This window comes from Nomascus leucogenys, chromosome 22a (genome assembly GCF_006542625.1).
Source record: "Nomascus leucogenys isolate Asia chromosome 22a, Asia_NLE_v1, whole genome shotgun sequence".
Lineage (NCBI taxonomy): Eukaryota > Metazoa > Chordata > Mammalia > Primates > Hylobatidae > Nomascus > Nomascus leucogenys.
Window position 1 is genome coordinate 132,205,320 of NC_044402.1, and position 12,493 is coordinate 132,217,812.

Here is a 12,493-nt window from a genome sequence, read left to right on the forward strand (position 1 = left end):
TCTACTAAAAATACAAAAAAATTAACTGGACATAGCGGTGGACGCCTGTAATCCCAACTACTCGGGAGGCTGAGGCAGGAGAATTGCTTGAACCTGGGAGGCGGAGGTTGGAGTGAACCAAGATCACACCACTGCACTACAGCCTAGGTGACAAGATATCAAAAAAAAAAAAAAAAAGCCTTCCTTCCCTCCCTCCCTCCCTGCCTCCCTCCCTTCCTTCCTTCCTTTTTTCTTTCTTTTCTTCCCTCTGTGGCCCAGGCTGGAATCTAGTCGGCTCCCTGCAGACTCCCTGCCCCCGGCCTGCAGGCTACCTGGGATTGCCGGCGCGCGCCACCACCGCTGCCTGCTTTTTCTCCTTTGGCTGGAGGCGCGGTTTCGCCATGTTGGCCAGGCTGGTCTCCAGCTCCTGACCCCGAGTGCTCTGCCTGCCTCGGCCTCCCGAGGTGCTGGGACTGCAGACGGAGTCTCGCTCACTCGGTGCTCGGTATTGCCGGGCTGGAGTGCGGTGGCTTGGTCTTGGCTCGCTGCAGCCTCCGCCTCCCAGCCGCCTGCCTTGGCTTCCCAGGGTGCTGGGATTGCAGCCTCTGCCAGGCCGCCGCCCCGTCTGGGAGGTGGGGAGCGTCTCTGCCTGGCCGCCCATCGTCTAGGATGTGAGGAGCGCCTCTGCCTGGTCGCCCCATCTGGGAAGTGAGGAGCGCCTCTGCCCAGCCACCCCGTCTGGGATGTGAGGAGCGCCTCTGCCCGGCTGCCCCGTTTGGGATGTGAGGAGCGCCTCTGCCCGGCCACCCATCATCTGGGAAGTGAGGAGCCCCTCTGCCCGGCCACCACCCCGTCTAGGAAGTGAGGAACGCCTCTGCCCGGCCGCCCCATCTGGGAAGAAGTGAGGAGCGCCTCTGCCTGGCCGCCCCGTCTGGGAAGTGAGGAGCGCCTCTGCCCGGCCGCCCCGTCTGGGAAGTGAGGAGCGCCTCTGCCTGGCTGCCCATTGTCTGGGATGTGAGGAGCGCCTCTGCCTGGCCGCTCCTTCCGGGAAGTGAGGAGTCCCTCTGCCAGGCCACCACCCCACCTAGGAAGTGAGGAGCGCCTCTGCCCAGCCGCCCCGTCTGGGAAGTGAGGAGCGCCTCTGCCCGGCCGCCCCGTCTGGGATGTGGGGAGCGCCTCTGCCCTGCCACCCCGTCTGGGAGGTCTACCACGGAGGCCAGAAGCAATGTGGGGGCTGGACGTGGTGGCTCACGCCAATAGTCCCAGCACTCTGGGAGGCCGAGGCAGGTTGATGACTTGAGGCTAGGAGTTCGAGACCAGCCTGGCCAACATGGCAAAACATATGAAAAATACAACAGACAAACCAACCAACCAACCCAGCGACAACAAAACAGGTCTACCCTGGAGTCATACTCTAATTTTTTCTATTTTCCTCCCTTTCTGATCCTTTATCCCACTTTCTTTTTCTTCCTCTTCCTTCTCCTTCTTCTTTGTCAAATAGAGGATTGAGTTATTATCATTGATCCATACAAAGTCCCTCTCTCATTTATTTTCTTTAATTCCCACTCCCCATTTCTATTCCCCGTCTTCTCATGTGCAACCTTCCTAATATGTTTGATATGCATCCTTTTGTTTGTATGTATTTTTAGAAAATGTTTATTGTTTTGTGTGCAAAAAAAATTAATAAAAAAAGATTTTGCATTAAAATCTGGATTTCTGCTTCTCTGGGAAAATCTAGGGCCCTCATTTCTTCAGGACCCCAGGCAGCAGAACTGCCTGCTTTAGGGTGTATGTGCTCACTGTCCACCACAGCCCACCTGGCCTGCATCAGTGACCCATGTCACCAGCCCCGCCCCACCCTGCAGAAGGCTCACATGAGGAAGGGTGATGCCAGGCCCCAAGGTGGATGCAAAGATGAGCCTGGTGTGCATACCTGCTTCCCTCCAGGAGCTGCCACTTTTTTTCTTTTTTTGGATGGAGTCTCGCTGTGTTACCCAGGCTGGAGTGCAGTGGGATGCCATCTTGGCTCACTGCAACCTACATCTCCCAGGTTCAAGCAATTCTTCTGCCTCAGCCTCCTGAGTAGCTGGGATTACAGGCATGCACCACCATGCATGGCTAATTTTTGTATTTTTAGGAGAGACAGGGTTTTGCCATGTTGGCCAGGCTGGTCTCAAACCCCTGACCTCAGGTGATCTGCCTGCCTCAGACTCCCAAAGAGCTGGGATTACAGGCATGAACCACCGCACCCGGCCTCACTCATGCTTTCAATAAATTTTTTTTCTTTTCTTTTTTTTTTTTTTTTTTTTTAGATGGAGTCTTGCTCTGTCACCCAGGCTGGAGTGCAGTGGCGCAATCTCGTCTCACTGCAACCTCTGCCTCCTGGGTTCAAGTGATTCGCCTGTCTCAGCCTCCTGAGTTGCTGGGATTACAGGCACGCACCACTACGCCCAGCTAATTTTTGCATTTTTAGTACAGTCGGGGTTTCACCATGTTGGCCACACTGGTCTCGAACTCCTGACCTCAGGTAATCCGCCCTCCTCAGTCTCCCAAAATGCGGGGATTACAGGCGTGAGCCACCGCACCTGGCCTCAACAAATATTTTTTGAACATCCACTATGTGCCCGGCACCGCTAGACACTGAGACCACAAGAGTGAACCAGCCATCAGAAGGAACAGAAACCTAACTCAAACCAGATGAAGCAAAGAGATGAGTCAACCAGCACAACAGCCAGGCGTGGCCGGGCCAGGCCAGGGCCAGGGCTCACCCTGGTCCTCAGGGCTCTGCCGTTCCGGCTCGGCTCCCGGGGGCTGGCCCCCTCCATGCTCAGGCGGCTCAGTCACCTTCCGAGAAAAGAGAAGCTTGTTCCCACTGGCTCTGGCAAGAGAGTTGGGGGAGGACGCTGCCAGGCCTGGCTTGGTGCCTGTGCCCTCCCCTGAACCAATCACTGAGGCCACAGGAATGAAATCCCTCATCACCTGGCCTGGGGCCAGGGTCAGACCAGAATTGGGGCCTTCCTAGGGGAAGGGATGCTGGGCCCACCACCAGCAGAGTGGTAGCGAGCGTGTCCTTTGGGTCCAGCTGTCTTGAATCCTGACTCTCCCTCCCACAAACTGTGTCACCTTCATCTTTCCATGCTGTTTTCTCATCTACAAAGTGATAATAGTACCTTTGCATAGGACTGTTGTGAGGATTAAATGAGTTAATGTGTCAAGTGCCTAGAACACTGCCTGGCACGTAGTCGAGTGCTATGTGGTCCTAATGATTACTGCAGACGGGCCTGCGCAGCTGCGTGCCAGCGCATTCATGACTTCATTACAAGGGGAGTGAACATGGGGGTGCAGCAGCTGCACATTGGCAGTTACCTGAGCTGGGTCTTTGCTGTTGGAGACAGAAGGGCAAAGGCCTGGCAGTGTGGTGATGGTGCCACCTTCGTGCAGGAGGGTGATGGGGATGGGGGCTGCTCTATGAGGAGATGGTCCAGAACTGTGGAACTCAGGCTGGCAGGGAGGGGTGGCAAAGCAAAGGGAAAGGAGACATTGCAGGTGACCAGCTGGATTGAGGGGCCAGGAAAGCATGATTCCTGGGTGGTTTGGGCCTGGGCAGTTAGGAGACTTGAGGTGTCCCTGGCAGGTGGTGGGACATGAGGAAAGGGTTAGCGGAGGCTGGTGGGAAAGGACTGGATCATGTGTTTGTTTTTTTGTTTGCTTTGGGTGTTTGTTTGTTTTGTTTTTGTTTTTGTTTTTATAGTTTTTTCTGACTATGTTGCCCAGGCTGGTATCAAACTCCTGGACTCAAGCAATCCTCCTGCCTCGGCCTCCCAAAGTGCTGGGTTACAGGCATGAGCCACTGTCCCAGGCATGTTTGCTTTTAGAAATACTGAGTTTCAGCCAGGCACGGTGCTGTAATCCCAGCACTTTGGGAGGCCGAGGTGGGTGGATCACCTGAGGTCAGGAGTTTGAGACCAGCCTGGCCAACATGGTGAAACCCTGTCTCTACTAAAAATACAAAAAATTAGCCGGGTGTGGTGGTGGGAACCTGTAATCCCAGCCACTCAGGAGGCTGAGGCAGGAGAATTGCTTGAACCCAGGAGGCGGAAGTTGCAGTGAGCCAAGATCGCGCCATTGCACTCCAGCCTGGACAACAAGAGCGAAACTCCATCTCAAAAGAAAAAGAAAAGTGGCAAGCTAGCACACTTTTTCCCATCAAAGTGTTTATGAGGGGCTCGTATTAACACCTAGAGGTCACTGCTACTCCACAAGGACAGAGCTCATGCCCAGAACAGGGAAAAGTTATGAAGTCCCACTGGAACCACACAACTCTGCCTTGCATTGCATTCTGCAGGGCCAAGTTCCCAGTCCCCCAGGGGGCTGTGACAGCCACGCCACATTGCTTTGAGTCTCCAGGGCCCCACCACTGGCCAACTCACTCTGTGCTGCCTTGAAACCCACTCAGTCCAGTGTCTGCTGGACGGACCCTCCCTGCTAGCTCTTCTTGATCCTCCCCTCCTTGCTGTGGGGTAAACAGTTGTGTTGGCAAACCCACCTGGCAACACATGGGGACCCCCAGGGATCCAAGTACTATATCATACCTGGGGAGGCAGTCAGGGCTGCATGCTCAGGGCCGGGTGTCCAATACAGAAAGAAAGGGTGCGCTCCAGCTCAGGATGGACGGCTGAGGAAGACATTGTAGAGTGAGAAAGCGAAAGCCCAGAGACAGGAGCTTGAGGAAAGGTCCCATTCCACAGGCAAGAGAAGAAGAGGAAGCAGTTCCTAAAACAAAACACAGGAGCAGGCGGCAAGTGGGGGTGATCCGGCCCATCATGGGGACCTGGGCTTGAAGGCATAGGGGACCACCCCCAAAATATGCCACTTTGGCATAAGGATGATTTGAGCTGAAGGCAATTGAGAAAAAGCAGACAGGATGAGCTTTCTGCCCTTTCCCTTTCTGCCTGAAAAACAGGGTGTACATTTCCTTGTGAAGCTCCCTCACCTTGTCCATACCAGGAAGGGAAGAATGGCCTTATCACTGGAGAGAGAGATGGCACTGAGAAGCATCTACACAGACAAGCTTTACCAAATAGCCCTATCTACCATAGTGTCCCCCATATGTTTACCTTCCCACAGCTTACCACCCCTAAAAAGTCCAGAAGCCACTTTCCTTTGCCTTGTCACTTCTCTACAAATTTATCATCCTTTGTTAGTATGGTATAAAGCCACCAAGTTTGCTTTGTGGCATTTCTCTTCTATGAAGCACCACCACCTCCCCCATGCCAGGTAACACTTTTAACATTAGGGAGTCATGCTGAACCTATTCTGGGGTCCACCCGATTTGAAAAACAAAAAAAACAAAACTTTTAACATCAAATAAAACGTGTATGTCTTTTATCTGTCTTTTTTTGTTTGTTTTTGTTGTTTTGAGACAGAGTCTCACTCTGTTGTCCAGGCTGCAGTGCAATAGCACAGTCTCGGCTCACTGCAACCTCCACCTTCCAGGTTCAAGCAAGTCTCCTGCCTCACCCTCCCAAGTAGCTGGGATTACAGGCATGTACCACTATACCTGGCTAATTTTTGTATTTTTAGTAGAGATGGAGTTTCACCATGTCCGGCAGGCTGGTCTTGAACTCCTGACCTCAAGTGATTGGCCTGCCTTGGCCTCCCAAAGTGCTGGGATTCCAGGCATGAGCCACCACACACAGCCCTTTTCTCCTGTTAATCTGTCATTTGTCCAATTATTTTGCAGGCCCAGCTACTGAACCTAAGAGGGTAGGGAATACTTTTTCCTCCCCTACAAAGGCCCCATGTGGTCCACTGCGTTCAATGGATGAAAACTGAATAAGCGGGGAGCACTATTAACTGTTGAGGAGAAGCAGTTAATAGAGACAGAAGGAGGGGATAAAGAATGAGCAATAGAATAAAAAGACGGCTGTGCTAGGAGCGGTGGCTCACGCCTGTAATCCCAGCACTTTGGGAGGCCGAGGCAAGTGGATCACAAGGTCAGGAGATCGAGACCATCCTGGCTAACACGGTGAAACCCTGTCTCTACCAAAACATACAAAAAATTAGCCGGGCGTAGTGGCGGGTTCCTGTAGTCCCAGCTACTCCAGAGGCTGAGGCAGGAGAATGGCATGAACCCGGGAGGCGGAGCTTGCAGTGAGCCGAGATCATGCCACAGCACTCCAGCCTGGGCCACAGAGCAAGACTCCATCTCAAAAAAAAAAAAAAAAAAGATGGCTGTGTGTAGGGTCCTCTTCCGTGTTGAGAAGTGAGGTATGATATGACAAAGCTATAAATTCAGCCCTACAAAGCCTGGCATTTCCTCACTCAACAAATCAGGGAACCTGGTTTTCAGTGCCTTCTTGTTTATATGTTAGGGTTAACGTTTGACAACAATCAGCATTTCTCTAGGATCAATAGCCGTCTTTTGGGTGTGTTCTGCCAGGAGACATTGGCCAAGTAAGCTGAGGTCTGCACCAGCCAATAGGCATGGAGGCTGGACCAGGAGCCAGCAGGACAGGCACAGTGTCCTAACACCTGAGCCCAACAGGGGAGGGGCTAAGGGGAGGGCACCAACAAGTCCTAGCAGACATCAGAAGGGACCCCCAGCCTATCCAGCCTCCACCCCAAGGTTGGACTGTCCTGACCCCCTCAAAGAAGGCCTTGCTCCTCCAGCCGCTGGGAGCACTGTCGTTGGATAGGCTTCAGCCTCAGCTCCTGCAGACAGCACCTCACCCAAGGTGGTGAGGTCCCAGGTGGCCCAATCCCCACACTGGTCTGTGCAGGGGTCTGAGGTCTGACCATCCTGACCCAGCTTGGGATAACCACAGCTCCAGAGCTCCCTCGGGGCTGGCTGGGGCTGTCGTTGAGCCTGCACTACAGGCTCGACCTCTCCCTCTCCAACTCCGTCTTCATTCTGCTCCTCTTCACAGGGCGTGATCCCAAATAAACATCCCGTGCACCAAACCCTGGCTCAGCGCCTGCGTTCTGGGGAACCCAAGATATCACCGTAGGCTGCTAATTTCTTCCATCTGAGATGTGTTGCAGTGGGGGGGTTTCAAAACACAGAAAAACTTCAAAGATTTTTTTTTAATGTCTCTCTTTTTTTAAAGTTAAAAATTTGAGGCAACCTTGAGAATGGTAAAGAAACCAAATCTTTGTCAGTGTTTGTACTTGCTTTGTAAGGATTATTATTATTTTTTTAATCTTGTCAACACACCTCTGCTGGCAGGAATGTAGGAAAATATTTCTGTTTAGTCTGTGGGCCCGTGGCTAATTGGTTAAAATTCCTATGCGACTGTAGTCCAGGTTATAGGTTTGGCGGGGTGAGGTATAGCTTCTATCAGGGAAAAGAGTGTCTCCAAAACAAAGTTCACACATAGGACAGTCCCCCAGGGAGGATGTGATAAAGTGTAGAGGTAAACAAAGTACTTAAATACATATTTAACTGTTTAAATGAAAGACTTCCCACGGCTAAGAGGTAGCCCTATTTCCTAGACCGACTTGATCTTGAGCTTCCAGAGTCCCTAAGGACATGGACTGCGCCCTCTGCTGGAGGGAAGGCACCACCAGCCCATACTAGGGGGGGCCCAAGGGCGCGGTGGCTCAATTTGTAATCCCAGCACTTTGAGGCCAAAGTGGGAAGATCGCTTGAGCCCAGGAGTTCGAGACCACCCTGCGCAACATAGCGAGACACCATGTCTACAAAATAAAAAAACAAAAATAGCCAGGTGTGGCAGCACATGCCTGTAATCCTAGCTACTCAAGAGGCTGACGGGGAGGATCACTTCAGCCCAGGAGGTTGAGGCTATAGTGAGCAATGATCACGTAACTGTACTCCAGCCTGGGCAACAGAATGAGACCCTGTCTCAAAATAATAACAATAAAAATAATAATAAAATTAAAAAGCCGGGCGTGGTGGCTCACGCTTGTAATCCCAGCACTTTGGGAGGCCGAGGCGGGCGGATCACGAGGTCAGGAGATCGAGACCACGGTGAAACCCCGTCTCTACTAAAAATACAAAAAATTAGCCGGGCATGGTGGCGGGCGCCTGTAGTCCCAGCTACTCGGAGAGGCTGAGGCAGGAGAATGGCGTGAACCCGGGAGGCGGAGCTTGCAGTGAGCCGAGATCGCGCCACTGCACTCCAGCCTGGGCGACAGAGCGAGACCCCGTCTCAAAAAAATAAAAATAAAATAAAATAAAATAAAAAATAATTTTTAAACATTTTTTAAAGAAAGGGGCAAAAAGGGCACAAGGAGAGAGGGGCACAGACCCTCCAACCGGAGTGACTGCCAGAGCTGAACAACACAGCCATGTAACAGCGCTCCAAGACTCAGACCACAGAGGGCCCAGAGTCCTCCAGGAAGGAGGACCCAGACACAGAGCAAAGGTCTTCATGGGTAAAGTCTGGCTGAGGGGTCTCAGGACAGACAAGGCCCACTGACCCTGTGCTTAGAAGCAGGCTGGCCCACCCTGTGGAGTCCTGCACAAGTGGACACTGTGGCCCTTAGTGTCTCCAAACCTGTTTCCTAATCTGCAAAGTGGTTCTTCCATTTGCCTCACAGAGATGCTGTGGTCAATAATGCTTTTTTTTTTTTTTTGAGACGGAGTCTCACTCTGTCACCTAGTCTGGAGTGCAATGGTACCATCTCAGCTCACTGCAACCTCCACCCTCCAGGTTCAAGCAATTCTCCCACCTCAGCCTCCCGAGTAGCTGGGATTACAGGCACTGGTCATCATGCTCAGCTAATTTTTGGGTTTTTGTAGAAATGGAGTTTCACCATGTTGGCCAGGCTGGTCTTGAACTTCTGACCTCAGGTGATCCACCTGCCTCGGCCTCCCAAAGTGTTGGGATTACAGGCGTGAGCCACTATTCCCGGCAATAATGCATATTTTTCAAAAACAGCATTTAACAGTGGGCATGTGACAAATGTCAGTTTTCCTTTACTGGGATTTTCCACATGATCTGTGTATTGGTGAGGAGCCTCTTAATTGAAAGTGACAGAAACCCAGCATGTAGTAGCTTAGGCACAAAGTGGATTAATGGGCTAGGTCAGGAAGGGCTAAGAGGAACTGGCTGTGAGGATGCTGAGTAGGAACTCAGTGCTGCCAGTACTTTGTCCCCATCACTTGTGTCCTCCACCTCCCATGGAGGTTCTTTCTCTCCGCCAGGTTTCTGCTCCTTGCAGGGACCGTGGCTCCTGGAGGCTCCAGGCCCACAGGCTGGTCCTTGATAAACCAGAAAGGAAAAGTCTCAGTTTCCCCTGTTGGATCTGATCAATCCTAGGGGAAAGGACCCTGGTTGGCCCAGCCTGGATCCTGTCAGAGCAGGCTGCTCCCAGAAAGGGGAATGAGGTACCCAAAGCAGCCTGTCCCTTGTGGCTCCCCTAAGTCCCCCACTGCAAGGGGCCCTGTCCTAACCCCCATCCCTCCTATATCTGAAGGTTCCCCAGCAGATAAAAGTTGCCTTTCCCACAAAAATAGGCCAGGACTCCAGATGGGGTCCGATGTTTGCCTAAGGCCACACAGAGCCCACACCTAGGTTCTGGGACCCGGGATACGCCCACCACAACACACAAACTTGCCTGTGAATGCCCTGCACACAACCAGAACCTTCCTTTAAACACATGCTTTGGAAAGAGCAAGGCACTCAGATCTTTCAATACTCATCCCCCCAACCCCATGGATTAAAATATATTCCTTTGCATCTCTGAATTTTAAATGTCAACCAATGAGGAAATAGAATTCACCTAAAATTTTGCTTTGGCTACTCACCTCCTGTATTTTATTAGTACTTTTCAAAATACAGTCTTTGGGGAGGAAAAACACCTCCCACCAATGGGCTCACCACACTGAACTTGAACAAGGCACTCAGGGTCCTTCAGTAAGAGATGGTTAGGATTACCCCAGCAGCAGATGGGTAAGTCGAGGCACAGCAGGGCAGGGACATGGTGGCCGATTGCCGGTGGCCCCTGCGCAGGTTCTGGGCCTTGTGTCCCAGTCTGGGTTCTGGCTTCAGCACTTTATATTCTGCTGCGGTGGGAACAGCCTAAGAACAGAGCCCGCCCAGAAACTTGGAGGTGGTCAGTGCAGACCTCTCTGGCCCCAATGCCCTCCTCACCCAGGGGTGGCCTGGCCTGGCCTGACTGCCCCCAACCCCAGGCAGCGGTGGAGGAAAGGGATGTCACACAGCACAAACGCCGGGGGGGCCACAGGAGTGGGGAGGGCAACCAGGGATGAAGCAGAGTGGAGTGCGCAGGCCTCGCGTCTCCTCCCCCAGGGCAGGTGGCCAAGCTCAGAGATTTCCTGGGTGATTAGGGGGAGGGGCGCGAAAACGCCCCTTGCTGCCACCTGCTCCTTGTTGCCAGAGCAGGAACCCAGGTTGGGGCTTGGGGAGCAAATGAGGCTGGGACAGAGCACGGGGCAGTCAGATGGGGTAAGGCGAACAAAGGCCTCTCTCTGCGAGAGAAATCCCGACTGGCTGCGGGGCGCACTCAGGCCACAATGGGGCTTTCTCCGGCCACAGGCGGCCCGGCCAGCCAGAGGGCAAGGCAGGGCGTCTGCGCTGCCGCGGGCCAGGCGGCACCGCTTCCGCGAGGGAAGAGCAGCTCCAGTGCCGGGGCCGGAGCCGGGGCCGAGGCTCCGCGGCGGGACCAAGGGCGCGGGTGGCCGGCGCGGCCTGCAAGACCGGCCGAGCAACCCCCAGCCCCAGCCCCCAGCCGAGCCTCGCCCGGCCCGGCCGGCCCGGCCCAGCAGGCCCTGCCCCGCCGTCTCCATGGCGACCGTGACCTCAGCGCCTGGGCGGGGAGGGAGAGGCTGAGCCGGTTGCTACGCGACGGCCCAGTGACGTCAGACAATTGAGTTTGGTTCCCAAGGCAACTGGCCGGGCAGCTGGGCCGGGAACTATTTGTGTCTGTCCCCAGAGGGGCTGCGGAGCCTCCAGGGTCTGGCGCAGCTGAGGAAATGCGCTCCTGGCCCGGGGCAGGCGGGGGCCGGGACACAGAGGCCCTTTCAGCCCCGGGAGGCCGCGGGCCCGGGCGGGGCGGGGCGGCACCCTGCAGGAGGACGCCCGGCCTTCTCCCCACTTCTGCCTGGGAGGCCCCTGGCCCGCCGGGCTTTGTCCTATTTATAAATGTGCTCCTGAGTAAACTCCCTGAAGAAAGGGGCCTCTGTGTACGGCAGCCCGGCCCACAGCGCCGCCCTCGGTACACAGTAGGCGCTCAGCACGGCCTTCTCATGGGACTGAAGACAAGCACCGATCCTTGGGAGCTGCCAGCCGCCTCCAGCACCCAGAACCCCTGACATCGAGCGCCTGGACACCTGTTCCCGAAGCCCTGTGAGCTGATGGGCTACATAACCTCTGGGCCGCAATGCTAGAATAAAATGCATGGCCACTTGTTCCAAAACGATGGAGGGGCGGTGTGGGAAACAGGCCCCAGCCCTGTCGACTGAGGGTGAATGCACTAGTGAAAGTGACAATACATGGGTAAACTGAGGCAGGCGGCATCAGCCATAGAGGAGAGAGGATAAGGTTCCAACCTGGGGTGTAAGAGAAACAAGATGCGACAGGAGCAGAAGGGCCATCAGGTGTGCTAAGATAAAGCAGGGACCTAAATTTGGGCCTGCGAGCTGGTCCAGGCCTGCCAGTGGCAGTGGCTCAAGATGTGGGGCGCTGTGACTGGGTCTCAGACCCAGTGATGCCACCTACCCAGGCTTCTCCCAGGCTCCTCCCCCAGTGGCACTCTGTCACTACAGGGTGACATCCAGGCCCCTCACGATCTGTCTCCAGGGAGCCACCACCTCCCCCAGCCCAACAGGCCAAGCACTGACATCCAAACCAACTGCCTGCCCGGGAGCCTGGGCATGCTTTGTCCGTCTGGCCCAGGGAGGCATCTGCCCATCCCTGTGAACAGCAGCATCTCTCCTCAACAGTCAGCGACTGTCTTCTGACAGCCTGACCAGGGGCTCTGAGTGCGAGAGGCATCTGGCATCTCTGAAAGAGCAGCTCCAGCCTGGCCTCCAGGGCAGGGACTCTCCACTGCCCGATCTGCAGACCCTCCACCACCAGGGCACCTACTGCAGGTGGGAAAAGCCTCAGATCTATGTCCTCTCCTCTCTGGGTGGAGCAGGCACCATGATCCCTGTTTCATGCTCAAGGACATTGATGCTCAGGGACTACAGGACTTGTCCAAGGATGCACCCGAGCCCACGTCCCACCTAGGTTCCCCAGTTTCTCCCAGACAATCCCTCAGAAAACAGTCCTGGGCCTAGCAACCAGAGCTGCTGAGCAGGCCCAACTACGTAATTTGTGGAGCCCAGTGCAAATTGAAAATTTGAGACCCTTTGTTAAGAAATTATGAAGAGGCCGGCAAGGTGGCTCACATCTGTAATCCCAGCACTTTGGGAGGCCGAGGCAGGCAGATCACTTGAGTCCTGGAGTTCAAGACCATCCTGGCCAATGTGTCGAAACCCTGTCTCTACTAAAAATACAAAAATTAGCTGGGCATGGTGGCTGGT